We start from the raw sequence: 21,190 nt of genomic DNA, 5'->3' as shown, positions 1-21,190 counted from the left end.
TACTTTCACTCTCAACAGCCAGTATCTATATGTCTTTGGAAGAGAGCCTTAACTTCTTCTCAGAAAATAATTACTCAACCTAAGGCAAAACACCTGTAAGGCAAGAGTTTACTCAGTTGATTGTTGTTCTCATCATTTCATCCCCTCCTTCTTCTAACTGGAGACCACAAACTCCTCTTATTCCCATAGGCATGACCCTTTGCACTGTGGCTTTGCAGCTCACATCAAGGGATGGAGTCTATTTCTCTACCCCTTGAATCTGGACTTGATCTGACTTGCTCTGGCCAAGAAGATGCCAGCAAAAGTGACACAAAAAGATACGTAGAAAGCATAGTCTTTGGGGCTTTCTCTTCCTTCCTGTTCTTGAAAATTCTATGAACACAACTGGATGACTGAACCCAGGTCTGCCTGCTGGATGATGACAAAATCTAGCCCAATTACCTCCAGCACTATTACGTAGAGATAGTCAACCATCAGATCTGTGAGTGAAGCCTTTGGAAACCAGGTGACCACAATGCATACTGAGCCCAGCCAGTATTCTGATCAGTAATCCTCACTGGGACCGGCTCAATTTGCCAACACATAGTGTATTGATTAAAAAAAAAAAGTTTATTGAATTAAGCCACTAAGTTTTGAGGCAGTTTGTCAAAGTTATTCTCAAAGCTGTACATGAACTCCTAAAAAAAGCCCAAGAATTGCTTCTCTGAAAAAGAGTAAGAAAGGCAAATTAAAGATAAATAACACAGTTGCCAGTTATTACTTTGCTTCTGAGATAAACTTCAAATATCTTCTAAGGTAAGAATTTCATAATTACAACCAAAAGCAATTACAAACAGAGCACAGGACACTTGTGATTTCTAGAAGCCACAACAAAATGTTCTGCCCATAATTCATATGAAGTCCCAATCCCACTACTTCAGAATGTCACCATATTTTAAAGTAAGTTCTGAATGAGATGACTAAGATAAGATGATGCCCCTAGGATAGACCCTAACCCAATAGGACTGGTGCCCTTATAAGAAGAGGAAGAGACACCACGAGCATGCATGGACAGAAGAACAACTCTGTGAAGCAGCAACAAAAGGGTGGAATGAATTCTGGCATCTCTAAGCCAAAGGAGACAGGCCTCAAAGGAAACTAAAGTTGGCCAACACTTTGATCTTGGACTTCCAGACTTCAGAACTGTGAGAAAATAAATTTAAGCCACCCAAAACTGAGGTATTTTGGTTATGGCAGCCTTAGAAAACTGAGAAAACTAATGCATATTCTATGAGAAATCCTACTCATGCTTTTTTCACCTTCAAAAGGGAAATATGGCTAAAGTCACTGATTCAATCACAATTTACAAATATTATATAAGTTTTTTTGGTGGTTATTATTTAGAAAACCATTGCAAAATAATTTGTTGTCCTTTCCAATTTCTCCACTTAAGGTGAGCCCAACCACATTTAGAAAAATACAGAGATTTATAGCTAGCAATGACAGGAGTTAAATGCATACACATACAATTTAAAATGAATTTTTTTTCCAAACAAAAACATTATTCTGTATTTTAAAAATGGCTATCCCTATGTGATCCAGTCATCTAAAATCTTTTAGTGATAAAACAAAACTTAAGTGATATTAAACAACAATAGGGTCTCTTCTGGCAAAGATTTAAATATCTATAATTAAGTGTGAAAAAATTACAGCCATTGTCAATTATACATCAATAAAAAAGTATTTTTATTATTGCTAATAATATATAACATGCTGACTATAGTTAATATTAATGTATTATATACTTGAAATTTGCTTAAAGTAGATCACAAGCATTCTCATCACAAACAGTAAGAGGTAATTATATGATGGATATGTTAATTAGCTTGATTGTGGTAATTATTTCACAATATGTAAGTACCCTGAAACATCACATTGTACACCTTAAATATATACAATTTTTAATTGTTATTAGTACCTCAACATAGCTGGAAAAAATTTTAAGCAAAGCCAGGGGTAGTAAAGAGTTAGGTGGATGGCAAGGAACAATGTGTATTTTATTATAAATATTTTAATAAATACATAAACATAACTCATAATCGGCAGCTTTTGGGATGCGGCTGGATGCTAACCATGACCTCTGTTTTAAAAAGTCACAAATTCTCAAATAGTGAAAATAAGGTAGAAGAAAGATGAGGTTGGAAGGATGCTTAATCTAATTTAAAAAAGATAAAAGTTTTTGTTTAGATTTTAAAATTGTGCCACTAGCCCTTCCCTGATATATAAACAATTAAGTTTCTAATTTCCAAGGATTCTTATTTACTAAGTGAGGTAAACAAGAAAAACAGTGGACCTCAATGTCTTTCAAAACATTTTAAAATATGAATATTTTGATAACTCTTAAGTATTTCAATAATATGATGATTTATATAAGTTTGGAGGGGGGACTTTATTCCTTTAAACAGACCAAAGTAGGGCAGCCCTGGTGGCTCAGCAGTTTAGCACCGCCTTCAGCCCAGGGCATGATCCTGGAGACCCGGGATCGAGTCCCACGTCGGGCTCCCTGTATGGAGCCTGCTTCTCCCTCTGTCTGTGTCTCTGCCTCTCTCTCTGTCTCTCATGAATAAATAGATAAGAAATCTTTTAAAAATAAATAAATAAATAAATAAATAAATAAATAAATAAACAAACAAACCAAAGTAAATGAAATTAGATAACAGGTGTTAAAAGGTTTTGTGTGGACGGTAAGTATATTCTTCTTTCCTGCAGTAGTTATATCACGTTTGTTAAAAGTTTGATTATTGGACTCACTTTGTCAGCACATGTACTAAAATTAGAATGATACAGTGAAGATTAGCCTGACATGTACACAAGGATGACATGTGAATTTGTGAAGCGTTCCATATTTTGGAAACAGTAAGATGGCAGGCAAAAGGTACTATACATTAGGATTATCCTCTAGTCAATAAAGTTGTTTCCTATGGGGTAAAGAGTAACAATTCTGATACTGCTATTTATGTATCCTGGAATTAGCAGATGGCAAAAACCAGACTTCTCACTGTTGGAGAGGGATTCTATAGATAAGCAAGGAAAGAAGTAGGTTAGGTGTACTGTATCACAGGGTATTGAAATGGAGTTGGGTCTAGACAACACTCATGTTTAGCTTATTATTGATACCTATGGTTGCATATAGAAATCGTTATAGATACATGTAGGTACACAGGTTAGTATACGCATATATCTAGCTGAAAGGCCTAGAAATAACATCCCATTAGCAATGAGCACTCTTAACACCAGATCTTGGTTGGTTAGTTCATTCCTTCTTTCTTTCTATTTTTCCCTTCCCTTCCTTCCCTTCCTCCCTCCCTCCCTTCTTTTTCTTCTTTCTTTCTTTCTTTCTTTCTTTCTTTCTTTCTTTCTTTCTTTCTTCTTTCTTTCTTTTTTTTCTTTTCTTTCCTTTTCTTTTCTTTTCTTTTCTTTTCTTTTCTTTTCTTTCTTGAGAGAGAAAGAGCACATAGGTGTCGGGAGGGAAAGGCAGAGGGAGGGAGAGAGAGAGAATCTTAAGCAGGCTCCATGCCAGTGCAGAGCCAGGCAACACATGGCTTGTTCTCATGACTCTGAGATCATGACTTGAGCCAAAATCAAGAGTTATATGCTTAGCCAGTTGAGCCACCCAGGTGCCCCCAGATCTTGGTTTTTAATGCTATTCTGCAACAAAAGGAATCAGGACTCCTTGGAGAAATGCCTGATTCTAGGACTGGAGGCAGGATATATCTAAATGGAGCATCTTGTAGTGCCACGTAGTACCAGAAAGTTAAGTGTTCAAAAGGAAAAAAAATGATGAGGTTATGTCAAAGGGACACAGAAGACAACCTAAAGAGCTCCCAATGACAAAATGTGGAACAATTTGAGTGGCAAGATAAATAAAATAGTGTATTAGTCAGCTTCAGGTGCCATAACAAAAGAACACAGATAGAATTTGTAAGTAAGAATAAACAGGAATTTATTTTTCACAATTCAGAAAGCTGAGAAATCTAAGATCAAGGTCCTAGCCAATTTTGTCCCTCATCAGGGCCCTCTTCCTGGCCTGTAGTTGGCCACCTTCCTGCTGCCTCACATGACTATGAGGTAGAGGGAGGATTGCACTGGAAGGTGACTGATCTTATAAGAGCATCAATCCCATCATGAGCGCCCCATCTTCCTGATCTCATTTAAACCTAATTACTTCACAAAGGCCCACCTCCAAACACCATCACGGGACCTTCAGAGAACAAGCAGTCTTCACCAAAAGCCAGGAGGTAACGTTTCAGAGAAGAGACTAAGAGGAGACTGCTAATCTCAGAAGGCATTCCAGGGGATTGAAGTAGAAGAGCATGGCAGAGGGGAAGGAATGGTGGTCCATGACAGCTACTGAAGAGACCCAGGGCATGGTCAGGGATAACAACACTCCCATACTCTCTGAAAGCAGTGGGCTGACTGGATCCTTAACCCTAGTTTCTCCTGCTCTAGGCCACATTCTCCACAACCACTAAAGTGACCTTCCCCTAACAGAAAGCTGATCCCATCACCACTTCCAGGGAACAGTTCATGTTCTGCCATTGCCCTGTGAGTCTCATCCTTTAAAAACAACAACAAATCATGTAAAATCCTTCCTTGATCCCAAGTCCTTCTTTAGATACCATCTTTTTCTTCATTCACAAGCAAAGTCTTTTCAAAGAATAATTCCTGTTGGCCCTCTCCACTTCCTCACCCACCATCCATCATTCAACCCAACTCTAGTCCAGCATCTATTCCTATCTTGCCATTGGCAGGGCTCCACCTTAGAGCATCAGTGGATTACTAATTGCCTCACTTATTTTAGGTGACTTCCCCGCAATTTTTGACACTGTTTACTGAAACTTACTGTTGAGACATTATTTCTTTCATTTATTCAATAGTTACAAAGTACCTCCAAAGTACCAGGCACTGTTCTACTTGCTTAGAATATATCAACAAAGGCCCTTTCCCTTGTGGAGCTTATCTTCCAGCAATAAACAGGGTTCAGGGAAGATATAAACCACAGCACAACACAACTATTAAAAAGTAAATTACATAGTATTTTAATAAGTGATAAATGCCATAGGAAATAGAAAACTTCAGTTAGAATAAAGGAAGTCAGGAATGGATGGGGGGAGGCAGTTGAAATATTAGAAAGGGTAGTCCCTTCCATCCTCTCATTTCCTATATAATGGTGCTTTTTTCCTTCATCCACATGTTAAGTGATGTTTTTCTTCTCACTCTTCACTCTCTCCTTGGACAATTATTTTCATACCCAAGGCTTCCTTTAAAACTGTATGTGGACAACTCCCAGATGTAATCACCATCCACATGCCCCTCAGGCACACACATAAGGTACCTCATGGTGCGATGGCTCTGTCACAAACCAGTGATTCTTAGGGTAATGTGCTGGACTGAACGATTTGTCTATTTTACCAATCAGAGCAGAGAATCCATCTAATGTCAAAAACGGTCACACTTTCTTGAAGTTCTTTGGGGGGTGGGGGGGACAGAGGGAGAGAATCTTTTTTTATTATTTAAATTCAATTAATTAACATATAGTATATTAGTTTCAGAGGTAGAGTTCAGTGATTCAACAATCTTATATAATATCTAATGCTCATTACATCACATGCCCTCCTTAATGTCCACCACCCAGTTACTCCATACTTCTACCCTCTTCCCCTCTAGCAACCCTCAGTTTTAAGAGTCTCTTATGGTTTGTCTCCATTTCTGATTTATTTTTCCCTCCTTTCCCCTTTGATTTTGTTTCTTAAATTCCACATGAGTGAGATCATATAATTGTCTTTCTCTGATTGACTTATTTTGCTTAGCATAATACCCTCTAGGTCTATGCACATTGTTGCAAATGGCAAGATTTCATTTTTTGATGGGTGAGTAGTATTCCATTGTATATGTCTTCTTTATCCATTCATCTGGTGATGGTCATCTGGGCTCTTTCCACAGTTTGGATATTGTGGACATGGCTGCTATAAACATTAGGGTGCAGGTGTCCCTTTGGATCACTACATTTGTATCTTTGGGGTAAATCCCAAATAGTACAATTACTGGGTTGTAGGATAGCTCTATTTTCAACTTTTTGAGGAACCTCCATACTGTTTTCCAAAGTGGCTGTACCAACTTGCATTCCTGACAGCAGTGTAAAAGGGTTCCCTCTTGGGAGAGAAGACAATCTAAATCAGGCTCCACCCCATCTGGGCCTAATCTCACAACCCTGAAATCATGACCTGAGTTGAAATCAAGAGTTGACCACTTAATCAACTGAACCATCCTCATGTCTCTCTTGAATTTCAAGGGCTATTTCTGAGGTATAGCAAAGGGGCCAAGGCATAGCAAAAGGGCCAAGACAAAGGTCAGAGTTTCTGCACCAGGGAGATAGTCAGTTCCAGGGAGTCCTCTTAAACTCTGTAGCCTGTTTTCTTCCAAATTTCTGATGGGACCTGTGACTATTTTTGCACCAATATTATCTTCTGAGGAAAACATGTCTTTATTTTTCTACTTCCACCTCTTCTTCCAATTGCACTTCAAAAATCCTTTGGTTTTTGGGCAGCCCAGTGGCTCATTGGTTTAGTGTCACCTTCAGCCCAGGGCGTGATCCTGGAGACCTGGGATCGAGTCCCATGTCGGGCTCCCTGCATGGAGCCATGGAGCCTGCGTCTCCCTCTGCCTCTGCCTCTCTCTCTCTCTCTCTCTCTGTCTCATAAATAAATAAAACATTTTAAAAAATCCTTTGGTTTTTAAAGATGTGTGTGTGTGTGTGTGTGTGTGCGCGCACGTGCACATGGGAACTTTTTCTTGATCTGAGAGACTCAGGGCTGGCTATTCTACATCCCACTGAACCTTTCTGATCTCAAGATCCAATGTTTCCACAGCATCTACCACTTCAGATTTATCCCCAATTTCTGATGTGTTCACCATTATCACACCAGTGACCCACAGATAACCTTCCAAATGCTAATACCTGCCACAAAAGATAAACTTATAATATGTGACAGTTGTGAGTTCATAAGAACAAGCTTATATACAGCACTAATGAGCAGAAAGAAATACTAGAGCTGAGGCAGATTCATTTGTTGAAGGGCATGTGAAATTGGAGCAGAAATTAGACTTTTTAGAGAAATTGAAAAGCTATTATTGAGAAAGTATCTCATTGGCAATATAATGATGTCGCATCTCAGAAATGGTTTTGGGAGATCATAAAAGACAATTTTGCCTAACAAATGTTAGAAATTACTAATAAAAGAATCTTGAGGAATTTAGGACACAGTTAAGGCTAAATTTTTAGAGATAAGTTTCTTTTATTGAAATAACTCGCCCAATAATATTTGCTTCACTGGATAAGGATAAAAAGGGACTTTTTTTGCATCCCACCACAATGTATTAATGCTGAGTCTATTAAAAAAGTACATTTAGTTCTCAGATTCTGGCTATCAAACTTTCATCTCCCTAGATTGCCTTAAAGAAAAAGGAGAAAGAAAACTAATTTATCACTGCTAAGTAAAAAGAAACAAAAATATAAATCTTAAAAGAATATAAACTATCTGGGAACAAAAGATCTACTATTTTCTCACTCAAGGAGGCAAAAGCCCCTATGAATTCATGAGGATAAAAACGTGACCTGAAGTGACATAATTAAATGTAGAGGCCAATAATTACAGTTTGTTGAGACTGAAAAAGCAAATTATGCTCTATTTTAGAATGTTTCAATATAGAACGTTTAGCAGTAATAGGATGGATAAATTGCATGCATGCACACTCGTGCATGTTGGCACATGTTTATGATTCCTGGAGGTGGGTAAAATGTTTTGGAGAAATAGCTCAAAAAATAATCACTACGGTGGGAGGGGAGTCGATGAAAATTAATGGAGATGACAGAAGTTGGGAGAACCCAGAAGATACAAGTGGCTAGGAGCATTTTCTGGAGAGTGAGCAATGTGATACTCAGCTATTTAGTGAAATGAGCAGAGCTTAACAAAAAGCACTCTAGGCAGAATGATGAACACATTTGCAAAATCCTTCCATGTTCTGATTTTTTCTATGAGACCCTACTTACTAAGTACCTACAGGCATAGATAGAATATGCTCTAGTCCCTCTAGAGCCACAGAAGTGCAAGGGCATTCCCATCAGGCCAGGGTGTTCTCCACTACAGAAAGGTGAAGGAAGTGTGCTGGAAAAGAGACAGAGACAGGGGAGCCACCACTAATGGGATGGCCATGGAAACAGGGAGAAAAGGAATTCCACAGGACTGACTGGATGTGAGAAAGAGAATAAGGGAAGGGAAGATCCCTCATTTCCAGTCTGGCTTGGATGATGGGGTGGGTATCGGCATCATGAACATAGATACAGGGGGAGCAGGTGTGGGAGAAGAAACTAGATCAATTTGGAATATATTAATTCATGCCTAGGAGATCCAAAGTTGAGGATAGTTAATGGGTAATATCATTATGTATGGGTTTTTTTTTTAGGTTTTATTTATTCATTCATTCATTCATTCATTCATTCATTCATGAGAGAGGCAGAAACACAGGCAGAGGGAGAAGTAGGCTCCCTGGGGGAAGCCCGATGCAGGACTTGATCCCAGGACCCCGAGATCACAACCTGAGACAATGGCAGATGCTCAACCACTGAGCCACCCAGATGCCCCTCATTCTGCATGTTAACAGACTCTTAAAGTCTTATCCTTAGAGGTTCTGAACTCTGGTACCATAGAAATGTTCTCAGCTCATAGAAGTCTGCTCCCATTTAGTAAACAGTTAAACAGATTTGATATTTCAACAGTTCCAATACTGCTCTAAATGCAAACTTCTTATAGATAGAAAAGAGAACTGGATGATACATTCGAGAACCATGGAATATACTCTGGCTGAAGAAAACTGGCAGCACCTTAATCACAAATTTTAGGGCCTGCTGCCCCCGAAGTTACAACTAGGATTGGCAGCTTTAGCCAATAAAAATCCACGATGCTCAGTTAAATTTGAATTGCTAAAATAATGCAGCAGTTGGGACATATTTATACTAAAAACTACAGTATGTAGGGCACAAACTGAAAAACTCCTTGTTGTTTATCTGAAATTCAAATTTTATTTGGCACCCTGTATTTTATCCGGTAACCCTAGTAGCAATGTTATTTGTGTACTCTACATTGTTAGCATTCAAGTCATCCTTCTTATAGAAAGGCATACAAAAAGCTATTTACATATTAAGTATGGCTTTCTTCACTTACTTTATAAAAATAATAAAAGCAGTGTATTTATATGGGGCATTTGGGACATTTCTCAAAAGGATCACATTTCTCTCATGTTGCATGAAGACATGTATTAATGTGTCTTAACACCAATGAGATTGATGACTAGAAAGTTCTTTTAAATATAAGCAGCACCTTAAAGTGGGAAACACATATTAATATATAAAATGTTAAATCCAGGCTCAATGAACATATCTTATTTGTAAGGGATTTAGTTAAAAAATAAATACACTGGACTATGATTCATCATGATAGTCTCATTAGTTTCAAGGTTCATGTAGGCCATGACTGCTTTCTAGATGCCAAACTTTCCCATTCGGTCACCTGCCTCCTGGGGATTGGGTTCAGGGAGATATATGATTCAGACCTCTGAACAACATTTTATAAACTAGAGTGGGCAAGACACTCATTGGTAGAGTTATCAATAGACTTTATAAGAACAAATGGTAGATGACTCTTAAGACTAAAACCGACTTGTCATTTCACTGATTAATTCAATACTTTTTAAACCAAGGAAGTATTTATATTCAATATATTTAAAACTCATGAATAAATAGACTGATGCTGTTTTATGCAAAATAGGACCTATGAATACAGTGTGGTTGTCCATCTGCCTTTAAATGATGTGTTGTTTTAACTGGAAAATAAAAAGTCACGTTAGACCCAATTTTCCTCCCCCCTCTAGGATCAGTGGACATTGCCCAGGTAGCACAACTGATTTCAGATCATTTTATAAGATCCTGCAATTTGCTGCAGCGTAGAATCTGTTCATGAGATAATTATGTGCAAGTATCCTGAAAAAATTCTATGTGCCCAAGAATGCAAAGTGCTATCATCATCATTTACTATATAGGGAAATCTGGCACCTTTCATGAGTATTGTGATAATAAGCAGGTTAGGAAAAAAAATAAACATCATAGCAGCCATGGTAGTGAAGATGGGATTGTCATATTTCTAAATTTGAAGACAGATGTCTGACTAGACAACCAAATGAGTATTTTACCTTTATCCTATTCAAGTCAAATTCAAATAGGTCAAGGACTTTTACCACTTTCAGTGAAAAAAGTGGGTAGTGCTGACCATACTGTCAGGCTGTCTTTTCCACCAGGTCCAATTTAAGAAAAGCATGTGTGATCTTAAAACACTAATGGTGGCCTATTTCATCTTGTTGCACCTATTCCAACCCCCCACCCTCTTTCCTCCTAGTTCATGGCAACACTTATTATCTAGCATGTTCACTCTCCTTACCACCAAGCAATACCAGCCTTTAACATACAGATCAAGTTCTACCTATTGCATGAAAACTTCTCTTACCAAACCAGCAAACATAGATGGCTGACACCAAATTGAAAAAGCTCTACAGCTCATACTCTTCCCTAATCACACTTTTATCACTCAATAAATATGTATTGAACACGTACTATAGCCAGGTACTGCTGTAGATGTTGGAACATAACTGAATGAAACACACCAAAAAAATCCCTGGCCTCACAGCATTTACTTTATGCTAAGAGAGACAATGTATATATAAGTAAATAAATATAAGTTAAGTCCTATGAAGAAAACAGATGTTATTTAAAAGTAAAAGTGTATTTTACGAGTTAGCATTTAACTGTTCTGTGGCATCAAGCAACTATTTGACCTTTGGAGGCTCTCAATTTTCTCATTTCTTATTCTATGAGAGAGATTTGTAAGATCTATTCCTATTTTGAAATGCTGTCTGTCAATTAGGCTTTCAAAACATCTTTTTTTTTTTTTTTTTTTTTGCTTTCAAAACATCTTAATGATACATATATACAGTTTTATAAGGAAGATTAAATTTCTTTTTCAGTATGACCTAAGCATTGAGGATAGAATCAACACTATGTTCAAAATTAGAGCACTTGCTACTCAAAAACAAACCTGTAAGCAAGTAATTTTTGATGATGTATTACTTTTTCTACACTACTAAAACCTCTTTTTTATTTATTTAAACAAAACAAAGGATTTTTTTTATTCTAAAAGACAACTAGCACATATTTCAAAGTCACTTTTAAGAATTCATCCTTTTTAACTATAGATGTCTTAGACTGAATCCTCATTGTTATTTCCTCATAAAATGCTGGGCAAACAAATCTTAAATCTGTAATCTTATGAGACTGCAGAAGAAAGTAAAGCATTCCTCTTTCATCTCTTAAACATAAATTCCATAACTCTGAATATATGAAAAACCTTTGCCATGGCCTTGGTAGCTTTCTCATGATTGATTTCATTCTGTCTCGCTCCTCTTGTAAGTAAATCATTTGCTAAACCCCAACAAAGAAAGCTATCTATAACAACAGATTCATAGTGATTTGGGGAGTACAGAAAAGCCTTCTTCACCCACAGGTCTTCCCTGATGCCAATGTCTACATCTCACAATTAGTGGTCTCTTCCTTTGTGTTAAAACACTGTAGATGTTCCCAGAAAATTGATAAGGAGAAATGAGAGAGAAAAGATTAAAACATAGGGAACCAATGGCGATAGTATTGATAAACTGGTTGACAATGAGTTATAGAACAATAGCCGAATATACTGAGTTCAAGGCCACATGGGAAGCATCTTCATACTAGAGCTCCTAAAATTAGAGTGTGAAATGAAAACAAAGTAGATGAATAAAGAAGGATGAAACTCTAAAGAATAAGGGAGGAAGAATTATTATTATTTTTTAAGACTTTTTTATTCATAAGAGACACCAAGAAAGAGGCAGAGACACAGGGAAAGGGAGAAGCAGGGCCCCTGGGATCCCAGGATCACGCCCCGAGCCAAAGGCAGACACTCAACCACTGAGCCACCCAGGCATCCCAGGGAGGAAGAATTAGTCACATTTTATGACAACTGCTCTTTGCTGACTATAACTCTGACATGATGAGAAAAACTGTCTTCTTTCATACACGGTTTTGCTGACATTCTGCTCTGCCATATTAAGTTGTTGTCTCTAGTAACCTAAAATTATGGTTTAATAAAAGCAATTGTCCACTGTATGACTTCTACATTTCTGTGTAAAATTTGAAGAATGAGTGTCCATTTTTACAACCATTTTACCCTCACTAAATTGCTAATTTCCCTCCTCCTAATAAGCAAGGAGCTAAATAGTTTACCTAAACTTTTTTCTTATTCAAGTCACTGAAATGCAAGGCAGGAAGCTTTTACTTTCTCTAGAAGCATCAACCTTAAAAATTTCCATATTCCCAACTCCCAACACCACTGAAATTAATTCTAACAATCTGAATATTTATAAAAATAATCTCCTCTTCTCTCTTCTAAACACAATAACTACAGATTTTCAAAACAGAAAGAAATAAAGACTTTATTCAGTACCAAATTCATTGTGTTCCATTTGGGAATTAACTGTTATCTGTGTAGTCCATGGGATGCCAACTCTTTATGGAGAAAAATAAATCAATTTAGCTATGACCCTGGTGTGGCTAAATGGAATGATACCTTGACACTGTGGGACTGTGGAAAATTAGCTATCCTCTTTGTGCTTTGTTTCCTTACCAATACAACAGGAAAATGACCTGTCAAATATGTTAGAAAGATTACCAAATGAACATTTTTTAAATAAAAGGTACAGGGATACCATATTCACTCAAATAATTTCTACTTCTCCCTTTTCCTCAAATGTTGGCAGTTTAAATAGAGGAAAGGGAGAATGAGAAACAGAAAAAGTAAAATAAGGATTGCATTTTGCTTTGTTACCACATTTAGAGATTGTCACCTTAATTTATTGTATCAACACTGAAAGATTCAATGCTTTTAAGTTGATTTTTTTTAAGATTTTATTTATTTATTCATAGAGACAGAGAGAGAGAGAGAGAGAGAGAGAGAGGCAGAGACACAGGCAGAGGGAGAAGCAGGCTCCATGCAGGGAGCCTGACGTGGGACTCGATCCAGAGTCTCCAGGATTATGCCCTGGGCTGCAGACGGCACTACACCACTGCGCCACCGCGGCTGCACTGCTTTTAAGTTGATTACTCAATCTGTTTCCTCTCCTTTCTCAAATTTATATTAAGTATAAACTAACAAGCTTTGTTAGTGGTCATTGTCTAAGAAAAGAAACAGATCACACTCAAAAGGAGGGCTCTTGATAGTTAATGAAAAGATGAAGAATTCTAGACAGAGTCATCACAAATTCAATATACCAACAAAAAATAATAAAAGTGACTGAGGACCAAACCAAAAATGATATAACAATAATTCATAACACAAAGGAAACACTTAGGATAAGCAAACAAAAAAGTATTTAGTACAATGATAGCCACTTGTCACTGATAAAGGGTACAATTAAAAATAAAGATTCATGGGCAGCCCGGGTGGCTCAGCGGTTTAGCGCTGCCTTCAGCCCAGGGCGTGATCCTGGGGCCCTGGGATCGAGTCCTGCGTCGGGCTCCCTGCATGGGGCCTGCTTCTCCCTCTGCCTGCGTCTCTGCCTCTCTCTCTCTCTGTGTGTCTCTCATAAATGAATAAATAAGATCTTTAAATAAATAAATAAATAAATAAATAAATAAATATAAAGATTCATGAACCATAACATATTTGCACTAAATTGCATAAAAATTAACAAAATATGAGCTATTATAAAGACCACTATTGTGGTCTGAAATGATATGTGCCCCCCCAAATTCACTACTCTGAGATCCTAACCCCCAATGGGATGATATAAAAAGTGGGGCCTTTGCAAGGTAGTTACGTCATGTAGGCAAAGCCCTCTTAAATGGGATTGAATGAGACTAGTGCCCTTTTAAGAGAAATCCCAGAAAGCTCTCTTGTCCCTTCAACATATGTTAGACACAGGGAGAAGAGAGCCTTTTGTGTACTAAGAAGCAAGCCTCACTAGACACCAAACCTGCCAGTGCCTTGATCTTGGATCTCACAGCCTATGCAACTGTGAGAAATAAATTTCTGTTGTTTATAAACCACCCAGTCCATTACATTCTGTTATAAGCCTGAATTGACTAAGATAACCACTAAATTAAAAAACAAAACACACAATAGTAGATGGAGATTTTTACACACCAACTTATCATTGACATAAATAAGGATTTGGAAGATCTGAATAATTTGTCAATAAATATAGTCAGATAAACATATATTGAGTTCTGTGACCAAAAATAAAATACAGTCTCTTCAAAGAATCTACAAAACTTGCATAAGCTTTACTACATTTCATGTGTAGCAGACTATTCCTTTGGTGACTTGCCAGTGAAGCACTTTTACTAGTAAGCATGCCCTTGTATACTCCTTTCATATATTATTTCTGGGCTTGGCCCATGTGACTGGCTTTAGCCAATTAGCAAGTGTTATGCTAACAGGTGTTTGGTAAGGCTTGTACATGGAGGCTCTATTTTTTGTAACTCTAATTCCTGAGATACTCTCTCTCAGCTCTCAGCCACCATAATGTAGGAAATTAAGCCTGATTTATCCATATAAAGAAAAAACATGGAAGTAAATCAAGGACAAAGCCAATAGCCCCAGGTGAGCTCCCAGCAAATGGCCAATATCAACCACCATTGGAAGAGACTTTTCCCACCCTAGTTGAGCTGCCCAGTTGATGCTGCATGGAGCAGATACAAGCTATCCTCAAAAAACCCTGACCAATTTGTAGAATTTGAGCAAATAACTACTTTAGTATCAATCCACCCGTTTGGGGGTAAATGATTATCTGAATCATCAGAGTTTAAAGAATCTCTTAACTTATTCTGAAAAACTGTAATTATAGAAGGTTTATTCTGTGACATAATAAAATCAAATAAAAAGAATAAGATTCAACCAAAGAAAAAGCCCCAAAACACTGAAATACAAAAACACCCATATATATATACAAGTTACTTATAAGTGAAAGAGATCAAATTTTAAAAATGATTTAGAAAATAAAGACAATGAGAATGATACACATAAAAACTAATAAAATCAATATACTTAAAAGGATTGAAGTTCTACAAAGTACGTTCACCAACGACACTGGCATGAACTAGGCAGCATTGATAGAAGGAAATTTATGGAATTCATAAATCTGTATGAATTAATCTGTAAAAATTAAACAACACACTCTAAATAAACAATTGATTAAAGAAATTAGAAGGATAGCTGGAAAATGCCTTGAGATGAATGAAAATGAAAATACAACATACCAAAACATATGGGAGATCACTATATCAGTGCTTATTGGGGAATTTACAGCTATAAATGTCTATGTAATAAAAGAAGAAAGATCTTAAAAATATTTTCTAACTTACTACCCTAAGTAACTAGAAACAGAAGAACAAACTAAATTCCAAGCAAGCAGAAGGAAGATAGTAATAAAGATTAATACAGAAATAAAGAATCAAAAAAACAATAGAAGCAATAAAACAAAAGTTCATTTTTTAAAAATCAACAAAATTGACAACTTTTAGTTAAACTAAGAAAAAAGTGAAAGAGAAGACTCAAAAAACTAAGATTAGGAATGAAAGAGGAAACACTTCTGTTGACCTTAAAGAAGTAAAAGGAAAAACAAAACTATACTGTGAACAATGGTACCGAATTAGATGACCTAGAGGGAATGGAAAAATTACTAGAAACACAGAAAAACACAGAAATTGACTAAAGGAGAAAAAGAAAATTTGAATGGAGTGATAAAAAAGTTGAATTAATATTTTTAAAAACTTCCCACAAAGGAAAATCCAGGAATCAGATGACTTCACTGAATTCCACCAACGTGTAAAAGAAGGAACAGCAATCTCTCAAAAACCGTACTAAGAAACAGAAGAGGAAGGAATACTTTGTACCTCATTCAATGAGGACGGTATTACCATGATACCAAAACCAAAGGCATAATAAGAAAAATATAGACCAATATCTCTTATGAATATAGACATTAAAAATTCAACAAGCACTAGGACATCGATGTGGATGGAACTGGAAGTTATTATGCTGAGTGAAATAAATCAATCAGAGAAAGGAAATTATCTCTGCTTTCACTCATATGTTTAATATAAGAAATAATACAGAGGATCATAGGAGAAGTGAGGGAAAACTGAATGGGAAGTCATCAGAGAGGGAGACAAACCGTAAGAGACTCTGAACCACAGGAAACAAACTGAAGGTTGCTAGAAGGGAGGTGGGTAGGTGGGTGGCATAACTGAGTGACGGGCATTAAGAAGGGCACGTGATGTGATGAGTACTGGGTGTTATATGCAACTGATGAATCACTGAACTCTTATCTCTGAAACTAATGGAAACTAATGATATATTATATGTTGGCTAATTGAATTTAAATTAAAAAAAAAAACCCACTAGGACACTGAACCTAACAACATATAAAAAGGATTATACACCATGACCAAGTGGAATTTATCCCAGAAATTCAAGATTGGTTTGAAATATGAAAAATCAATCAATGTAATGTACTACGTTGACAGAATGAAAGACGTCATTTCAATAGATGCAGAAAAAGCATTTGACAAAATCCAACTCTTTCATGATAAAAGCTAGGAATAGAAGGAAATTTTTCCTGATACAAAAAGGGAGACTTTCCAATGCCCTCCTCATCCTTTTTCCTAGTTCATTTGCCTTAGAAAACTTGTCATTGTAGGCCTCTAGGTGGCTCAGTTGGTTAAGTGTCTGACTCGATTTTGGCTCAGGTCATGATGTCAGGGTTTGAGATCCAGCCCGCTGTCAGGTTCCATGCTAGGCAGGGAGCTGCTTTAGATTCTCTCTTTCTGTCTCTCTTTTTCCCTCTGCCCTCTCCCCACTTCTTCTCTCTCTGCCTCTCTAAAAACAAAGGGACAAAACCTTGTCATTGTGAATCTTTTCTCTGTCCCTTGAAGATACACATAAATCTTTTTAAAACCTAAATAAGCCTCTGGTCAGTTTTACAACCAGGAGTCTTTTTCTTAAGGATCTGGGAGCCATCTCCTAAAAATGTGACCATTAAGGAAGAGAGTGCCCCTACCTCCCAGTTCCCATGAGAGGGTAAGAATGTAACTTCAGCTGGCACCTGGCTCCAAGTTACAAACCTACCTCCTGTCATAAAGATATGAGAATTTTTTCTTTTGGATAAAGGCAATTAGCAAACATAGGGGGGTACCCCAATTACCAGGTGAATTTAGGATGAACTATGTGTGACAAATGCTTCTGTCAATTCCACTTACTTGAAGACTAGTTATCATTCATCCTGAAAACATGTATGCAAACATGTATGCAAACATTGCAGCATCTGCTTAGTTGTATCATTCCATCTTTACATTTTCTTTAGTGAATTACCTGTGATGCAGACCTCATTCTGGTTTAATGCTTATTCAATAATAAAACTGTTTTATTTCTCTTTGACTTTTGTGGAGAGGTTGTCTGGATTGGCAGAGATTTTTTGTTGTTGTTGTTTATATTTCCCTAACATCTCCTAAGATCAGGAATATGACAAGGATGTCTGCTGTCATAATTTCTACTCAAAATTGTACTGGAATTTCTAGACAGAGGAATTAGGAAAAGAAAAGACTTATGCACTGGAAAAAAAAAGGAGAAAAACTATTTCTATTCACAGATGACATGATCTTGTATGTAGAAAATCTTAGAAAATATACAAAACCAATTGCAGCTAAGGCTGCATGATCTAAGATCAATACAAAAAAAATCAATTCTATTTATATACATTAGCAATGAACAATCCAAGACTAAATTAAGACAATTTCATTTAAAAGAGTATCATAAAAGAATAATAAACTTAAGAATAAATTCAAAAAAGAAGTGCACTACTTGTATACTGAAAATTATAAAACATTGTTGAGAAAAAAGATGACCTAAATAAAAGGAAAACGTCTTGTGTTCAAAGACTGGAGGACAATATAGTTCAGATAGCTGAATTAGCTTTCTCTTATTGTTACAACAAATTACCACAAACTTAATGGCTTAAAACACAAATGTATTATCTTCCAGTTCTAGATGGTTCCAAAAAGACTCTGCCAGGCCAAAATCAAGGCTTTGGCAAAGCTGCATTCTTTTCTGAAGGTGCAGAGGAAGAATCCATTCCTTTTCCTTGCCTTTTCCAGCTTGTAAAGACCACCCCCATTCCTTGACTCATGGTCCCTTCCATTTTCAAAGCCAGTAATGACCAGCTCAGGATTTGACATAACACATCACTCTGACACTCTCCTGCTTCTCTTTCATATTTAAAGTCACTCATCATTGCATTGGGAGCAGCACCTCTATCTGCTACCTTATTCCCCATATCATGTGACATACATATTCACAAGTTCCAAGGACTGTATTAGGATTGTGAATATCTTGGGGCAGCAGGTAGCAGTGCAGGGAGCTGGAGGAGTTCACTTTTCTGCCTATTACAATGGGAACATTCGCAAAACTGATCTACAGATCCAACTCAGCTGGGGTTTTCTGCAGAAATTGACAAGCTAATCCTAAAATTTATATGAAAACACACAGGACACAGAATAGTCAAAATAATCTTGAAAAATAAGAGCAGAATTGGAGGACTCACACTTCCTAATTTTAAAACTTACTACAAAGCTACAGTATTCAAGACTGTGTGACAGGTATAAGGGTAGGCATATCTCAAATAAATCTTTATATTTATGGTCAAATGGTACTTGATAACAAAGCCAAGACAATGCAATGGGGAAAGAATTATGTCTTTTCAACAAACTGTGGTAGGACAATTAGATATCCACATGCAAAAAAATTAAAACACTATCTCACATCATATGTAAAAACTATAAATGTATCACAGACCTTTTTTTTGCAAGATTTATTTATTTATTTATTCATGAGAGACAGACAGAGAGAGAGGCAGAGACATAGGCAAAGGGAGAAGCAGGCTCCATGCAGGGAGCCTGATGTGGGACTCGATCCCGGGTCTCTAGGATCAGGCCCTGGGCTGAAGGCGGTGCTAAACCACTGAGCCACCCGGGTTGCCCTGTATCACAGACCTAAACATAAGAATTAAAAGTATAAAACTCTTAGAAGAAAATATAGATATAGGTCTTTATGACCTTGAATTAGACCTTGATTTCTCAGATAGGATACTTAAGCACAGCAACTAAATCAGAAGTTGGCTTTCATCAAAATTAAAAATTTTATGCTTGAAAGGACACTACAAGAATGTCAAAAAAGAATCCACAGAATCCTGGAAAAATATTTGTAGGTCATATACCTAATAAGGGCCTGGTACACAGAACAAGTAAGAATTCTTATGATTCAATAATTAAACAAAAATAATCCAATTTACTAATAAGCAAAAAAACCAAGTTATAAGGAAATTGCATTAGTCACAAGGAAATGCAAATCAAAACCACAATGAGATAATACATCATTATCTAAGATGACTAAAGTCAAAAAGACAAATACCAATAAATGCTGAGGATGCTGGGGAGAGACTGCAATCCTCATATGTTGCTGGTGGGAATATAAAATGGTACAGCCACTTTGGAAGACATCTTGGCAGTTAGCCAAAGAGTTAAACACAGAGTTACCACATTGAGGAGTATGACTCCAGACTGTGCCAAAATCCTATGTGTAATCTTTCAGGCTGACCATAGGCAGTTGCAAAGCTTTGATGAGCAGATCTCACGGAGTCTAAGTTGCCCTCTCCACACCAGACCTGTTGCATTGTGGGTGTGTTATAGTTCCTGGAAGGAGTAGCATTCAAGCACTCAGCCTACTCAACCCCAAACAGCCATGTATGGCTACATTTCTATGTATATGTATAGCTACATTTCTAGCCCAGAGGCCTCCCTACAGAGACCTTAACTGGTACACTTTCTAGGAACCTCAGCTAAGACCACTTTAGGGGGGGCCCTGGCTGAGATCGGGCTTTCAGCTGCTGGCAACACTTCCACATACTATTAATGAATAGCTATACACATTGTAAGTATATAAAAACATGGAAGAATATACAACAATTTCAGGGTAGTAGTTACTCCTGGTGAGGAAAGGGAAACATAGTTGGGAGAGGCCTCCAATTGAATCCATAACATTTTTTTAAAGAGTTTTTTTCTAAGTAAAGATAATAAATTTATTAAAACATTGTGCATAAAAGGATATTTGTTAATGTTTGAAATATTTCATAATAAAAAGTAAGAAATATGAAATAATGGTTAACATTACACACTGGGAATATATGTGACTGTAATTTCTTTTTTGTAAGATTTTATTTATTTATTTGACAGAGAGAGAAAGAGAGCACAAGCAGGGGGTATAGCAGAGGGAGAGGGAGAAGCAGACTCCCTGCTGAGCAGGAAGCCTGATGTGGGGCTCAATCCCAGGACTCCGGGATCATGACTTGAGCTAAAGGCAGATGCTTAATCAACTGAGCCACCCAAGTGCTCCTCTTGATACATTTATTTATTTTTCAACCTCTTGATACACTTATTTATTTTTCAAATTTTTCTAGCCAATGCAAATTTCTTTTATAATGCTAACAAATAATACATGTGTCTTTCAAAAATCTATCACTACCAGTAAATTTACTTAAGCGGAGATTGTTTAAAAAATGAACCAGGAGGGGCACACAGCTGGCTTAGCTGGTAGCACACCCAACTCTTGAACTCAGGATTGTGACTACAAGCTTCACATTGGGCATAGAGATTACTTTTTAAAAAAACATTTCAAAAACCAGCATTAAAATCTCATTGTGGTATAAAAATCTCCACATGCGTTTGTTAATAGTTTAGGGCTGAAAAATGCTTTTAAAAAAATATGCAAGGCAAAATTAGTATCCAAAATATATACAGAACTTATACAACTCAAAACCCCAAAACCAAATAATCCAATTAGAAAATGGACAGACTACATGAACAGACATTCCTCCAAAGAAGACATACAGATGGCCAACAGATACATGAAAAGATGATCAATATCACTCATCATCGGGGAAATGCAAATCAAAACTACAATGA

General features: G+C 36.9%; 1 protein-coding gene and 1 non-coding gene across 19 annotated transcripts in view; one reads left to right on the top strand and one right to left on the bottom strand.

Annotated features, from left to right (window-relative positions):
• The window catches only part of NEK10 (NIMA related kinase 10), a 227,458-nt gene that overhangs the window by 95,877 nt on the left and 110,391 nt on the right, over positions 1-21,190 (bottom strand). The window lies entirely within an intron of this gene.
• LOC112925644 (U6 spliceosomal RNA) lies at positions 2,783-2,889 on the top strand. Its single transcript, XR_003236173.1, has one exon. It is a non-coding gene; the product is annotated as a U6 spliceosomal RNA (small nuclear RNA).

This window comes from Vulpes vulpes, chromosome 11 (genome assembly GCF_048418805.1).
Source record: "Vulpes vulpes isolate BD-2025 chromosome 11, VulVul3, whole genome shotgun sequence".
Classification (NCBI taxonomy): Eukaryota; Metazoa; Chordata; class Mammalia; order Carnivora; family Canidae; genus Vulpes; species Vulpes vulpes.
Note: the sequence above shows the minus strand (reverse complement) of the source record. Positions and strands in the feature narration are given on the sequence as shown.